The 16,683-nt window shown below is 37.8% G+C and overlaps 1 pseudogene; it reads left to right on the top strand.

The window, feature by feature from the left end:
- The window catches only part of LOC132229710 (Y-box-binding protein 1-like), a 163,437-nt pseudogene extending 147,116 nt beyond the window's left edge, over positions 1 to 16,321 (top strand).
- Positions 16,322 to 16,683: the final 362 nt, after the last annotated feature.

Genomic DNA, 16,683 nt, shown 5'->3' with positions numbered 1-16,683 from the left:
TGGATGAGTCCTGCTCCTTTGCCAGAAGCACTTGACACTCTTCTTACCTATTCAAATACTGCTAAGTGGTGGTATACATATACAATGAAATATCACTAGGCCATTAAAAAGAATGGCATCTTACCATATGTGACAGCATGGATGGACCAAGAGGGTATTATGCTCAGTGAAATAAGTTAGTCAGAGAAAGACAAGTGTCATATGATTTCACTTATATGTGGAATATAAAGAGCAAAATAAATGAACAAACAGACATAGACACAGAGAACGAACTGGTGGTTTCCAGATGGGAAAGGATTTGGGGACTGGGTGAAAGAGGTGAAGAAATTAAGAAGCACAGATTGGTAGCTTCAAAATAGGGGATGTAACTAAAGGAAAGGGAATACAGTCAATAATACTGAGATGACTATTTAAGGTGCCAATTGGGATACTGGAAATACAGAGAGGAATACTGTGTAAAGTATATGACTTTCTAACCATTAAGCTGTACATCTGAAATCAATACAAAATAAAATTGAATAGAAATAAATAAATAAATAAATAAACGAATAAAAGAGCTAAAATAAATAAGTCATTAGAAACAGATAAAGAAAGAAAGAAATCTCATTAAGGTTTTGAGACCCAGATCAAACCTTACGTCCTCAGCAAGTTTCCTCTGTGCACTCACCACTCTCTCACTGTTTTAAGTTGATTGTATGCTGGTAGAGACTGTGAATTCCTGCTAGATAGTTAGTTCCTGAAGCATGTTTATATTTTCTCAAAACCCTAGCATAGAATGGTCCTCAGATAACTTCATTTTTTTATTGTATCAAACCTTGATCTTTTCTCTAATTCAAGCCATTTCAGGATATTTACTACTTCGTTACCTGTTCATCCAGATTTTAATCTTGCCTTTTTATTTTCAAAGAAAAAAATTGCTAGCTAGAGTCTTGGGAATTTGTCAATTATAGACTTGAATTAGACAGTAATTGGCCAGAACTTTCTTCCATATTATTAAATCTTTCCACATTTCTGAGGTTTAAAACTATTTGTAAATCATTTTAGGAGGAGTTAACTTTGGAGAACGTGTTTGATACAGGCTTTGTGCAACAACAGACAAGTGTTTTCTGCCTCAGAAAGAGCTCGTGAGGAAAGAATTCCACTGAATACTTTCCTCTTTCTATTTCTGAGCCTACTGGTATCTTTAACTATAGAGATTGGAAATAGAAAGAACCGATATCGCTCAGCAGTTACAGTAAGAGATAACGAAGATATTTAGAGACCAGAATGTTTATCAGTTTCAAACAAATTTTGGAGCAGACTACCCTAATTTTCATCACCAATATTTTAAACCATCAATAGGACAGTGTCTTTTCAATTCATTCATAATTCAGCTTACATTGATGAAGGCCCCACAAGGTACATTGTATTAAATAATGGAATTGTTACTTGAAAAACCCTACTAGAAAATAAAGTCCAGAAAAGTATAATAAAAGTTGTGGTTGCCAGGTTGCTACTAAGGAAAAATAGTAGATATATACATAACATATGCACAATTCCTTCCCTGTGCACTTCAGTGTAATGTGTCATTATTTTACCTTGTACACTCTTTTGAGGATGCCAGAAACTTAACACTTAGCACAATGTCAATAAGGGGGGGGGGGAAGCAAAAATTTATTTTGGATGGGAAAGCACAAACATCCATTCATAAAACCATTCAGAAGCATTTTTTTTTTAATCAACACTGTCATTGTCGCAGCCTGCTTGATCTTCCTACTTTGGGTTAATATGGGAACCAATTACAGATTCATCTGTGTAGAATTAACTTTATGGAGCACACACCGGGGATTTCTCTATCTTCACTATTTAGATATATGTCATAAAGATATGCATGGAATGGAGTGCAGGCACTGCAGAAGGCAGAGTTTCAGATTTATTGTAAAATAATTTAAAATTGCTTATGCTCTTGCCAGAAGTTAATTAATTTTTTTCTCATCTTTTCTGGGTCTGGGGGGCCGGGGGTGTCTCACTAGGTGGCAGTGTATGATTATATCTGGAAAAGCCTGGTGTCCAGTCCGGCATCTCCAGCTGTGACCTCCAACACCGAAGTACAATTTCTGCATCTGCGCTTGGTCCAGAAGACATTATTTCTCGTGTGTCTACATACACCGTTTACCCCGGTGGGTTCCAAGAACTCTATTTTCTAAGACTCCCTGGTGGTGCTATTATTGAGGTATGTATATATGAAAATATCTAATGCTGAGTATATTCTAGTGCACAAATGTACGTTTGTGTTTGTGTGTGTTTATACTTTATTTCAAGGCTTCAAATTACTTGGAGAACATATTGCAATGAATGTTGCTAATAGCATAGTGGCCTTGAAGATGTATTTCTGTGTTTCCTAAAGAAACAAAGGTGCGGCATAAGGTAAAACAATGACTGTGCACATAGTTATATGAGAGAGAGGCAGGAAACAAGTGAAATAATTCAGAATTCTGCCTGTGAAAACTTTGACTCGGGTAACATTTGCAAACAGCAGCAGGTTTATAAAAAGGGTTCTCTGAGGTCATGGACACTTCAATGCCTCAGCCAAGTGCACCGCCCTTTGCTTAAGTGATCTCACACAAAATAAATGAGAGTGGCATTTCTTTTTCTTTCTTTCTATAATGAAAATCTTAAAAAAATAAAAAGCCCCATCTCTAAATATTTAAAAGCTTTTTAAATTAGCACTTGGAAAAGATCTTGAAGTCATGTTTCTTCTTAAAAAGTTAGAGTTTTTAGGTAAATTTACTGACTAGGGGAAAAAATCTCTCACATGCAACAACCATATTCTCAGAATACAAACTGCTAGGCACGTCAAAATCATAGACATGGTCCCATTAGCATCAGTGTTGTTGAGTCATGAAGTCTGAAAGATTGTTATTCCCCATATTTGGTGGAAATTAAGGGTAGAGGAGAAGGAAAATTCAAATACATATTGAGTTTTGGCTCCCTGGTCTTGCTGACATGCAAAGTGGCACAATATTCGTTGGTAAGAACTTGCAGCATAAAAATATTTCTGCTCCTACCACATTTTCCCTATGGACTTTTGTCATTGTTGTTTTTGTTATAAAATTGATAAAGTGCATCTTCATAAAAATCCCTTTTGAATATAACCTTGAAAGAAATTTCTAATTGTTTCCTACTCGGTCTTGCAAATAGGGTGCTTCTTTCTACTGCGCCAGTCTGCAACAGTGTTTGGGTGCTTGAGTAATTTAGACACTCTATGCGAGTGGTTCTCAACCTTCCTAATGTCGCGACCCTTTAATACAGTTCCTCATGTTGTGGTGACCCCCAACCATAAAATTATTTTTGTTGCTACTTCATAACTGTAATTTTGCTACTGTTATGACTCATAATGTAAATATCTGATATGCAGGATGTATTTTCATTGTTACAAATTGAACATATTTAAAGCATAGTGATTAATCACAAAAACAATATGTAATTATGTATGTGTTTTCCGATGGTCTTAGGCGACCCCTGTGAAGGGGTCGCGACCCACAGGTTGAGAACCGCTGCTCTATTCAGTAAAGCACAGATGTGCTTACAATCAATCTTCCCTTCAGTTCAACTCCTCTCTCCCATGCTGAGGCGGGATGTCAGAGGAATTGCATATACCGCAGTGAAGCGGCAGGCAGGCAGGTTGTGACTGCATCTGATGTCACTCCTTGGGGGCGTGGGTCACGGCTGCTGTTGCTACTTTTGTATATAATCCTTTTCAGACTTCAGCAGCATTTGCTTTAGAAACTTCCTTGTAGAGCAAAACTGCCATCACTTTTCTGTTTTAATTCACACAGGCATGTGCTTAAATATGTGTACCCCTATGAGCTGAAATAAGCCAGGAAACCAGGATGCCAGGGGTGTCAGCCCTTCAGCAGTGAGGCCTGACTGGAGGCCCAGGGGGAGGGTGGCCTGCTCTCATGAGCAGAACAATCAACAGGGCTTTTTGGATCACTCACTCCTGCATTTGCTTCAGAACCTTGGCTTAGTCATTTCCCACTACTCTGTCTACATCCTTATCTGGAAAACTGGGTTATGAATATTTATACTACCTGTCTTGTAGGGATTTGGGGCAAATTAATGAGATAATATCTGCAAAGTTATTTTAGCTTTCCTAAAAACAGTGCAGTAAAGATTATAAAGTAATATGGATCATGCAAAATTCATTTAATTGTAAACATTTTTTCCTAATACAAATAGTAACATTATGCTAAAAATAAACTCACTTCTGCAAGGGTTGCATGGTGCTGCAGTCCGTATTATTGGCCCATCTAACTTCCATTGCCTGTTTTCAGTGATGGTGGAAGTGCACCTGCGCACTTCTGAGCTTCTGCCTAACTGATATTCTAGCAAATATTTAGTCACCTCCCCTCTTTCTGGCCCCAACTAATGCACTGGGTCCTGCTCACCCCTGCGTCTGCCATCTAACTACCCAAGTCCTTTCTCGTGTTTATGTGGCCTGCTTTCTGCTCTATGAAATTCAGTTTTGAACCAAACTATCCCCATGCACCTTCTCTCACACTTATCACATGTGCTAGAGTTTACTAGCCTTTCTTAGCCTGTTCCCGGGATTGAATTGTGTCTCCTAGAGGGAGGAAACCATGAAATAATACCAGAGCATATTGAGGATTAGGCAGATTTTCTTTCAGCCACCTGTCTGGCTAGTCAATGATCTTCCTACTTTCCTTTACATCTCTTCTGACCCCTAACTGGTACTGCCAGGCCCATTAATGGTTTTTAAGCTATAAACCCTGAAATTGGAAGTGATTTGAGACTGGTCTTTTGCAAACTCAGTGAGAAATGAAATTCATGTATTATCTTTCTCAAAGATGTATGCATCGTGAAGAACTTTCAAATATCAACACCTAGGTAGATTCTACTTTCTGGATTAAAAACAAGCAATCATCTATTAGACTGTTAAAGATGGTTTATAACTAGTCAACCACTTGGATTAAAGTTAACTTCTGTCCTTGAATTGCCTATTTCTGTACTGGGTACATTGATGATGCTCAAAGAAACTTATTAACTGCACTGGAATTCTGGATGACAAAGTGTACTATGTGATTGGTAATTAGGCACCACGATATCCTTGTCATGAATGCCCACGTTGTGTGAATCGAGGGAACCCACGCCTAGGAAATGACTGAGGCACACTTACACTCACCTGTAAGGGCCATGCCACATTGTGATGCATACGCTGATATGGAAAGAAACAGGCAGCTGTGTCTGGGCCTAATTTATTTACGAAATCCACATGGCAAAAAACGACTAAAATAAATGAATACAATTTTGCTTCACTCTTATAAACTGAACTCTAGCCTCAAATGTTTTATGGTGGGTTTTCATTAAATAGGGTGTCAGGTTATTGGGTTCTTTTTACACGTAACTTGTGACAAGAGTGATTTCTAAACCTGTCCTTACTTTAATATGAAATATAGGTCATATATTAACCTTCTCTTTTTGCTCAATAAAACTCTAGCAATTTGAGTTTCAACAAATTATCTTCAAGTTTTGATTTTTGTGGAAAGCCATGCTTCTGGAATAGAATGATTTCTGCACTAAACAGGTCACATTTCGTGAGTCTGAAATAGAAGTTGTATTACAAACAATCTTCCCTATGGCTTTCTGTTCGCCATTTTTTTTCCATCCAGGTTTGTGACCCAAGATGGCAAGGCCCTTACTTACAGTAAAAAATAAAATCTCCATGTTTGTCAGAAACAGTCATGGGTCGGTCAGGCCTGAGCATATGTTCCTAATTCCATTTTCATCAGCTCCTCTGAGATCAGCCATTACATCGTTTCTCCGCAGAACAATGCTTTGTTTCTGTTCAGTAGGTAGGATGTCTTGAGGGTTTCCTTTTTGCTTCTTCTTTTTTTTTCTTTTTTTTTTTGGAAGTACAAAGTTACTCTAAAGTTTTTAGTGCCACAAAACCTAGAAACCTAGGCAAGACTAGTGCAGATTCATCAAGTCACAAATAAGCTTCTCAATCCCAGGGTATCCGTCGCAATTAAGAAAGTCCTTGGAGCATTAGTTGGGTGGAATGGGAAAAGGGTTTTTGTCATTAGAGGCAGTGTCGCCTGGTGGTCTGAGCCGAGAAGTGGGAGTCAGGAACTCAGCGATCTCGGAGGCTTGCGAGGCCCTGCTGCGCGGCTCCAGGCAGCTCTCAGCCTCAGGAGGACGGGCTCACCTACTTTGAATCTCCCATCTGAAGAGCTCCTTACCCAGGGCCAGGAGATACACAGCAGGAAGCCTGATTCCTTGTCTGCAAAATGAGAATATGAAAATTTGCCTAAATAACAGCTTAACCAATTAGAGGTTGTTAAGTGCTCTGCTGATAGAAAGCAGCAGGAGAAGAAAGGCAAAACTGAACAATGGAAGCGCAATGTGATCATAGCTGGGTTTTACTCAGCTCTGGATTTCTCTTCCGCTCGTGGACTTGAGTGACCACACAGTGCAAAGAGCAGGTGTGGAGAGACTGGACCTCGCCTCATTACCCTCAATGAGAAGACAGCAGATGACGCTGACTGTATATTGCAAATCTGAACGAAGCTTTGAATAAGGGGGGACAGGGGAGTCATAGTTGGCAGGGAAAAACTTCATACAAATAACTGCCGGTTTTATTGTTAATTCTTCTATTTTAAAATCTTTCAGAAAAGATATTCTAGTGTATTTGGAAATTCTTATATTCATCTGCTACAATGACCAGTTTGAGGGCTGTGTGTGTGTGTGTGTGTGTGTGTGTGTGTGTGTGTGTGTGAGAGAGAGAGAGAGAGAGAGAGAGAGAGAGAGAGAATAACATGAAAGAGAAATTAATAAGTAAATGCAGAAAAATTGGAATCTATAGAAAATATTTATTAAATACGTATAAATTGTTCATGATAGAATACATTTTCAGGGGGGAAATTTTTTCGTTCAGTTTTTTGAATGAAAGTCATTGCATATGGGAAGGGGCAAAGACATCCTGTGTTCCTCATGGCACATAGATTTAGGCTGACCCAAAGAAAAGAGTAAGCTTAATTCATTTATGCAAATGGAAGAAAGTCATGTTTTCATTCCCCAAATGTAGAACACTTTACATTTCCTGCACCTGCAGAAAAGATGCAGTAAGTCTTCTGGCACTTTGCTTACATGACAATATTGAAAATACATATTAAAATTTGGTAGTAGTAGCAATAGTTACAGCTCTGCATAAAATTTTGCTAAAATATCAAGTACAATAATGTCTTTATTTCTGGTTTTCAAATTCAAACTTAACAGTTGACACTTTTATTGATTTTTAAACATAAGGTCCTATCCAATTTTCCTTTCACTAAGACTGATGGGCTCTTTTAGTGAACTATAGAGGGTCATCATTTTGTTATATCTGAAATGTACATCCTGTTACAAGCAATATCTTAAAAAGAAAAACCAGAATGTAAAGCGAAGATGAATTTAATTATCAGAATAGCATAAGAATATAATGTCACTTACAAGACACTCTCATATCATGAAAAGATTTAAATAGATGCATATATATGAATTTATCTCCTTTTAAAAACTACTTGAAAAATTATTCTCATATGTATGTTTTAAAATAAGTTACTTTATTTCTTCATAATAAATGGTCAGTGTAACTTGCCATGAAATGTTTTGTCTTTCAAAAGGAGTAAGTCATGTAATTTTCTTCTCAGGCTTGACTCATCATTTATATATATTACTGTTAACTTATAAAGGGGAAATATCACATTTTTTGTTATCATTAGTACATTATAATTTTAAAATAAATACAAAAGATTCCATAGGTTTTCAAGTAATGTAGTTATTTATTTTTTTAAATGATTTCAGTCATAAGGTCAAATATGAACTGTTGGTAAATAATTAATTTTAGTATAACTATGTCTGATTTCCTTAGAAAATCATGAAGAACTGTTTTGAGTCTATTTATTATATTTTGAGGTGTGATTTTTAGAAACATGTTTGAAATTCTACAGATCTTTTCTAAAATAACTGCTCTTATCCAATCTTTTAAAGTATTAAATGTCTCTAAAATGCATTTTTACTAATAATTTGAGATAATCATTTATTAGCAATCCTCCCTTTTCACAGATTTCAGACTTTTTAATTTGTGTGTATAAGCAAAAGGATGATTAAATACATATTTTTGAAAATACCTAATAATCCTCAGCATCTTAGATTTCTTTTTACACTCCAAATAATTGTAACTTATGAAAATTCACAGAAAATATTTGTTCTAGTATTGTATTCATATATCTACCAGAAATAACACATATACATATGTTAAATTGGAGAAAAAAATTATTAGGAATCCAAACCATAGGGAATGTCTTAGAAGGTATATTAAGTATAAAAACGATAGTTTAAAAAAAACCCTATTTACTAACTAAAATGTTAACTAAAACTTAGAGATAAATGTCTAAGATTTTTAGAGGTAAAACATTATAAAGGTAAAAAATTCAATCTCTTTTGCACAGTTAATAAAGGTTAAATGTTTTACCTTGAATAAAAATATGTCTACTTTTGATTCTGTATATTTTTACCTTTTACAGTATTGGACTTTGGAAACTATGTCTTGAAGGGCGACCTTCTAAATGTGGAAAAATATCTTTGTGGTTCTCTTTATTTATGAATTTTGTTACCACAAAGTTGGAAAGTTTTTGAGGTTTTGCCTTATAAATTTAATTTAAACCCATGCATCCAAAAGTCCGTGCTTGAGCTGAGCACTTTCAAAATGTGCCGTGATACTGCTGATCAGTGATTTTTATCTGGACTCCATTTGACAAGGCTGCCTAAAGCTGATTTCTTAAAGAGTCAGAGAATTCACTTGTGAAAAAACAAAAAGCAAGAGACAAAATCCTTAACATAATTTTTCTTATAATTACATACAGAAATATTATGAAAATATTTGGATCCTTTTCATAATTGTTTCAATATTAATCTAAAAACTACCTACCAATGCATTGATTTCTTCTCTGTAAGAATCCATAGATATGAGTATTAGCTTCTCTTTTTTAGCTTATGGAACAAATTCTTTCATAATTACCTCCCCAAATTGTTTAATGATTATATGATAAAACAGTATAAAACCCAGTTGCTCAATGTCAGTCATTTTTACATACTTGTACTCAATAAATTATTTTTAATATCACATTTTCTAAAACACTGACATAAAACCATGTAAGTTTATTTTGTGCAAAATCACATATAGAATGCTGAATGACACTTAAAAGACTGAAACAGTAACAGGAGCTTATTTTCTGAAGCAATCTTGACACTAATGCTAAATTGCAACAAGGAAACATCTAGCATTTTACCTTTATGAGAAAAGGCTTTTTACATTTTTAACATAATTCCAAGAAAAATAAACTGGAATTATGTATAAAGATATGTACACTGTAACCAAAGGGCATTTATATTCCCCTGCAGAATACTTACTATGATTTTATTGCCATTTTGCGTCATTTTCTAAAAGATATAAAATACAGTCAGTAAACAAACTAGACTTTAGATTTAAGGTGACAGCTGTTCCTTCAGAAACAATATTCAGATATTTAATCTTAAGAACTATGAATATTTTACGACCAAGTAAGTATACTTTTGCAAGAAATGACAGGATTGTATTCTGTGACTTGTAATCTTTGCAGCTGTGATGATCAACACGGCCACCACTACCAGCAGCCATCATCACTAAATCACTAATGTCAGCCATTACTCAACTGATTGAGGAAATTAACATTTGTTCTCTACTTTTTCAAAATGCAAAATATTCTTTCTCTAAAATAATGTTTATTCAACTATTACTTACACAGAGTGTCATTTCTTTCTAGTTCTAGTTTTGAAATTTATAGTTGTGATCTTATTCTAACATACTACTTACCCCTAGCTCAGATTGCTGTACTTTGGGGACAGGAATCTGATTTTCATGGGGAGAAAAGTACATTTCATTCCAGAGCCATGATGGGTTTAACTAGGCCTCCAAATACTGCTGTGCTGCCACAGTGAATTAGTGTTATCCATACACGCGTCCTTAACAGTTGGCAAAGTAAAACAAAATTTATCCAGAATGTTGTATCTATTTTATTATTCCTCATCTTAGTCCTTCTCACCATGTTTATAATGTCCTCTCACTAGAGTTTTATTGATCTGTATTTCTGGCAGCTGCGTATGACCCATTTCACCAGCAGATTGTAAATAAAGTCAGCTTCATTTTTCCAGTTAGATACTTGTGGAGATAGATATCTGCCTTTATTAGCAGAGAATGCACTATCTCTTACCTAAGGCCTGTTTTAGCCACACAATTTATAAGAAATCCAGGTAACTTCTTGACTCCAAAGAGAGACAGGCCTGCTTCAAGCATAAGACAGAAGGAACTCAGCCTGCTGCTGTGGCCATGGCAGTGGGCCTCACTGTTGAATACCAACTCCACATGGTCTGAAGGAGCCTTGTCTGCCTCTGCAGTCTTTTGCCTTCCCAATGCCTATAAAAGGCACAGAGATGTATCCAGACTTGCACTCCATTCCTTCACAATCATAATATCTAACTCCCAGGGACAGAGGCCTGAGGGCTAATCAAGTCCTCAGTGGCTTCAGCCTCAGCCACATAGTTTGCCAGAATTAGTTTTCCTCCAGAAAGGTTGTGAGAGTTTTTGCCAATTTTTGTGTTGATTTTATGAAAGGGTAGAATTTAGAGTTTCTTACTCTGCCATTTTCATTGATGTTCCATTTTATTTCTAAAAGCTAGATTCTGACAGTAAAATTACTAGGTCAAAGGATGTGGAAATTAAAAAAGGATAGATATGTATATGTATATTTGCTACATACTTACATGATATATGGATATATAAATATATATTATAAATATGGTAAGGAGGATAATCTTCAAATTGCCCTCCAAAAATGTGAACAAATATATAACCACAGTTGCAGTGAATGGAAAGGTTACCCAACATTTGATAATCTCTTTGTCTACAGCCACACAGATTTTGCTCACTTTAACTTAGTAGGATAGTGCTATGTTTGAAATATGAGACCACCTGAATGTCATAGTTCATTGTCATTTTCTGTCCTTGAAAAATGCTACGTTAGCGGTTCTCAACCTGTGGGTCACGACCCCTTTGGGGGTCAAACAACCCTTTCACAGGTGTCACCTAAGACCATCAGAAAACACATACATAATTACATATTGTTTTTGTGATTAATCACTATGCTTTAATTATGTTCAATTTGTAACAATGAAAATACATCCTGCATATCAGATATTTACTTTACGATTCATAACAGTAGCAAATAACAGTTATGAAGTAGCAACGAAAATAATTTTATGGTTGGGGGTCACCACAACATGAGGAACTGTATTAAAGGGTCGCGACATTAGGAAGGTTGAGAACCACTGTGCTACATGATTAGGGTTTTTTGTTGTTTTTTTTTGGTGTTCATTAATGTGACACATTTTTATATACAAGTATGTCAAGGAATTTTAGTTGTTTTAACATTTATTTTTAGCACTATTCTTCCCAATAAACAAAGCAACCCATACAATAAAATTGTAATTATAATTATAACTAGAGGCCCAGTGCACAAAAATTTGTGCACTCAAGGGGGGGAAGAGGGGTCCCTCAGCCCGGCCTGTGCCCTCTCGCAGTCTGGGACCCCTCAGGGGATGACCACCTGCTGGCTTAGGCCCACTCCCCAGGGGATTGGGCCGAAAATGGCAATCAGACATCCCTCTGGCAGTCCAGCAGCCCTCGGGGGATGTTCACTTGCCAGCGGGGAGCAGACCTAAACTGCAGTCGGACATCCTTAGCACTGCTGAGGAGGCAGGAGAGGCTCCCACTACCACTGCTGTACTGGAAGCCATCAGCCTGGCTTGTGGCTGAGCAGAGCTCCTCCCATGTGAGAGCGCCCTGACCACCAGAGGGCAGCTCCTGCATTGAGCGTCTGCCCCCTGGTGGTCAGTGTGTTTCATAGTGACCAGTCATTCCCAGTCCTTCTGCTGTTAGGGTCAGTTTGCATACTACCCTTTTACTATATAGGATAGAGACCTGGTGCATGGGTAGGGGCCGGCTGGTTTGCCCTGAAGGGTGTCCTGAATCAGGGTGGGGGTCCCGCTTGGGTGGCTGGCCAGCCTGGATGAGGGGATGATGGCTGTTTTTAGGCTTCCTGCACCCCCTTCAGGGTGGGGGTCCCCACTGGGGTGCCTGGCCAGCCTGGGTAAGGGGCTGAGGGCTGTTTTCAGGCTAGTGGGTGACTAAAGCTTCCAGCCTCTCCTTTTTGTCTTTTTTTTTTTCATTCTGGGATTTATTTACTTTCTGTGGCTGTCACTGGAGCTGAGAGCCGGCTTTAGCTCTGAGGCCGGCTCCAGCTTGAGGCCTCGGCTGCTGAAAGCAGGTACCTGGAGTTTGTTTGGCTTCTATAATTGAAACACTCTTGCCATCACTGGTGCTCTAAGCTCTGAGTCTGAAGCTGGCTGAAAGCAGGTTTCTGGAGCTCGTTTAGCTTCTATAATTGCAACATTGTTTCTTAGACTGCAGCTCAGAGGCCGGCAGCGGCAGGCAGGGAACCTTGGCTTCCTCCATCACTGGACACTGGAGCAAGCAAGCCTCCTGTTTGCTTCAGCTGCCTGGCTGCCGGCCGCCATATTGGTTGGCAGTTAATTTGCATATCGCCCTGATTAGCCAATGGGAAGGGTGGCGGGGTTATGGTCAATTTGCATCTTTCTCTTTTATTAGTGTAGATATTATTTGCTTATTTTCTAGCAGAAATGATTTGAAATGAATGACTCTATATAGATTGATAACAAAGTATTCTAAGATCACTTTCTCAACACATTACAGTAATTAAAAGTGAACTGTCTTGTACAACAATTAACTCAGAAGTGACAACAAATAAGTTTCTTTAGCAACTGTAATTAAGGATAGTAATAGTGTATTTCCTCCTCCACAAACTTATCAGAGCAAAATCCATTTGTTAATTTGATGTATACATGCATCCAAGTCATTTTATAGGAGTACATTTTTGATACTTTACAGTGGCAGCTGTGATGAAGACAAGGGACATAGTTAAAATTGTATGAGCGAATTAGAAGATTCAATGTGACTCAGAAGCTACATACTATTGGTTCGTGGCCCTGCTGTTGTGCAGCAGATAGAGAAATGCTTCCAGGTAACAAGTCCAGCGAATATTACCAGTTCTGCTCCCAAATCCTTTATCTACCCACACACTGTGGAATCTTTGAGGAACTAATTAATGAAGACATACTATGGTGTATAGATATACCCCAATAATTCATTTCCTAGAAGATAAAGTGATGATTGAAGTTGTTACTCTGAATCTAATTCTCAACAAAAAAGGAAGACTAAATGACAGGACACTTAGGAGACAGTGACCTTGTTTTTTGAAATTCCTAATTCTGTCGAAGGCTGAGTGCTACCCAATTTGATATTAAGAATGTGTATTTCAGTTCTGAGAACAATTGGCATAGTTCACAACATGAGGGTCTAAAAGGGAAGTTATCTCAAGAGGCATGGACAAAGCTCGAGAATTGCAATTCTGACTTACATTTTAGATAGTCTTGATATGAAAGAAAAGAAGGCAATTAAATAAATGTTATTATGGCACAGAATATTTCCCAATAAAATTTAAAAGATCATATACAAGTAAGTCCAAAAATATATATAATAAAGAATAAATATAAGAGATGGTTAAGAAGAATGACAGGGAAGCAAATGATAGAAAAAGACCACAACATTTTAGGTTCCAGTGGGGGAAGAGGACTCTAAGAAGGCCAGGCAAGAGAGATTCAACAAGACAGGAAAAATTAAGGTGTCCAAAGATAACTATTTTTCCCCGTGCTATTTAGTTGTATGTGTCAGACATATAATCTTTTCTATGTAATCACAAAATGTATCTATTAATTCACATTATAATAGATATTTTGATGAAATGGCTAAATTCAGTTAAAAGAAATTGATTCAAATATCTGTCTCGCTCCTTCCCGCCCTCTTCCCCTCCCTCCCTCCCTCCGTTCCTCCTCCCCTCTCTCCTACCCTCCCTCTTCTGTTTTCATTTATGTTGGCTTCCTGTGTATGTTTTTTTCATAAGGTAGCATAGATCCAGGCTTATATTATTCCTAGCATTTGGAAGAGCATTTTCTTTCCCTAGTATCCCAATCTGTACTTTCTGCCCATTTGCCCACCCCTAGAGAGAGGCTTTCTGATTGGCTGGATATATGATTTATAGCTCCAATGGGAGCTGGAAAAGTAGCTCTAAAAGATAAAATGGCTTCTGTAACCAAAAGAAGAGCTTGTCTGATAAGCAGATATCCTCTTTGCTATCCAGAGAAATGCATTCAGTTTGCCAATATAGATGTAGACATGCCTCCCTGCCTTTCTCATCAGGATAGCCTCCTGTTCAAGAGGCCAAGAGTTCTGCGGAAAACAATTCTTCAACAGCCTGCTTGGGAAAGTTAGATACCTTCAAGATGTAGAAGAGACATATGAAGTCAGTGAAATTGATGATTATTATAAACATCCCAGAAATAAACCCAAACTGTGTGTGACAAGGGAAACAGGATGTTGGCATGATTGCTAGTGGTGCTCAAAGATAATTAGTCTTGTATATACAGAGAGCTTCTCTAGGGACAATGAGTTCCTACTAAAAGGAATGTTGTCCTGTGTTTTCCTTCAACTGTTTTTTTTTTCTCCCTCCTATCCATTTCATCACACAAAAGTTATTAAAGGCAAAAAAGAAAATCCCAGTGTTGTATTTGAGTTTGGAATTTTTTTGATATATAGATTAGGGTAATTCATTTTCAAATGTGTCTTAACTGCTAATAACCCTGTGTTCTGTGTATTAGTAAATATACAAATATTTACTTCCTGTGTTCTATATACTAGTAAATATTATACACATTTTTACTTATATTTTGGTGTGTGTTAAAATTATTGTGAAAATAGAAATGAAACCAGGCTTCTGAGCAAGATGACAGCATAGATAAATCCAGTACTCACCTCCTCCACAACTACATCAAAATTATAAGTAATCCTGGCTGGTGAGTCTCAGTTAGTTGGAGCGTCATCCAGTACACGAAAGAAGGGTTTGATTCCCTGTCAGGGCACATATGCAGGTTGCGGATTTGATACCATCAGGGTATGTTTGGGAGGCAGCCGATAGATGTTTCTCACATTGATGTTTTCTCTCTCTCTCTCTCTCTCTCTCTCTCTCTCTCTCTCTCTCTCTCGGCTTCTCTCTAAAATTAATTTTACAAAATTAAAAAAAATGTATACACTATCAAGAAGGATAGCCCATGAAAATACCTGTGCAGTGTGGGAGATGGAGAAACTGTAGAGTTTGATGTGGTCGAAGGAGAGAAGGGTGCCGAAGCAGCCAATGTGACTGGCCCAGATGGAGTTCCCGTCACAGACACGGTCACTATGGCAGACTCCATGGACCTCCCCGTAATGCTTGTGAGATTGGAGAGATCAAGGATGGAGTCCCAGAGGGAGCTCAACTTTAGGGACTGGTTCATCGAAGTCCAACTTACCATCCAAGGTACTGTAGGTGACCTTCTGGCCCACGACCTGTCCCAGCTGTGGGAGAGGCTGAAGATAAAGAGAATCAACAAGAGTCCAATGGTCCAAACCAGCCATCTGTTCACCACAGATACCAATGCCTGTACAACTATCAGCATCATCCCCGTCCTCCTAATGCTCCTTCACAAGATGGCAAAGAGACCAAGAGACGTGCCATCTGAGAACCCTGCTCTGACCACTGAGCAGAACAGTAACACCAGGCTCCCCAGGCACCTTCACCATCACTGGGTGACCTAAATAATGAATGACCATCCAAAAAATGAAACAAAGAGCAGACACAACCTTACCAATACTAAAGAAACATCCAAGCAATAAACTGGAAGACTAATAACCAAGACGTGGACATTGGAATGTTTATGATTATTCTTTACAAAACAAGTTCAAAACTAGAATGTCAGCCAATGTTTCTAGCAATTTTTCTGGAATGCCTGCACAGAAGACAAGAGAGCGACCTCCCCAGTTTTGGCAACGACTAGGTTTATAATTTTTTCTTGGTTTTTACTCTTTTGGTCATATGAATTGAAAGAAGAAATATTAATACCACATGGGGAGAACCTCAACCAAAGAAATCTGAAATATATAGTAAATGCTTTTTTGTTCCCTTTTCTAGTTCATTTTGGATGCTGGTGCTAAACTTCCAACTTTCATGATTTAAAAAGTAATTTTATACTCTTTTTTTTTCTAGATGAGGGGAGGATAACATTTTTGCTTTCTTATGCGACTCTAAAAACGTGCAGCATGAAGTTCCTCAAAAATAAATTTTTTTACCCTTGAAAGGAAAAAAAATACACTAAACTACAGAAAAACCATCATTCTAAACCACCTAAGGCCTAGTGAATGAAATTCCTACAACTAAGGATTTAAAGAAGGAACTACATTGAGCCTAGTAGGAGGGGCAGAGATGTGAAACAAACTGGCCCAATGCCATTGTGTGGCAGATAAAAATTGGGAGATATTCCTCAGCTGCAGAGGTCCCCTCCTGAGGAATAAGGGGTCCAAGCCCCACATCATGGACCCAGCCCAGGGTTCCAGGGCCAGGAAGAGAAGTCCTCATAACTTCTGGCTATACAAACAAG

This window comes from Myotis daubentonii, chromosome 3 (genome assembly GCF_963259705.1).
Source record: "Myotis daubentonii chromosome 3, mMyoDau2.1, whole genome shotgun sequence".
NCBI classification, from domain to species: Eukaryota; Metazoa; Chordata; class Mammalia; order Chiroptera; family Vespertilionidae; genus Myotis; species Myotis daubentonii.
This window is presented reverse-complemented; position numbering and strand designations above follow the sequence as displayed.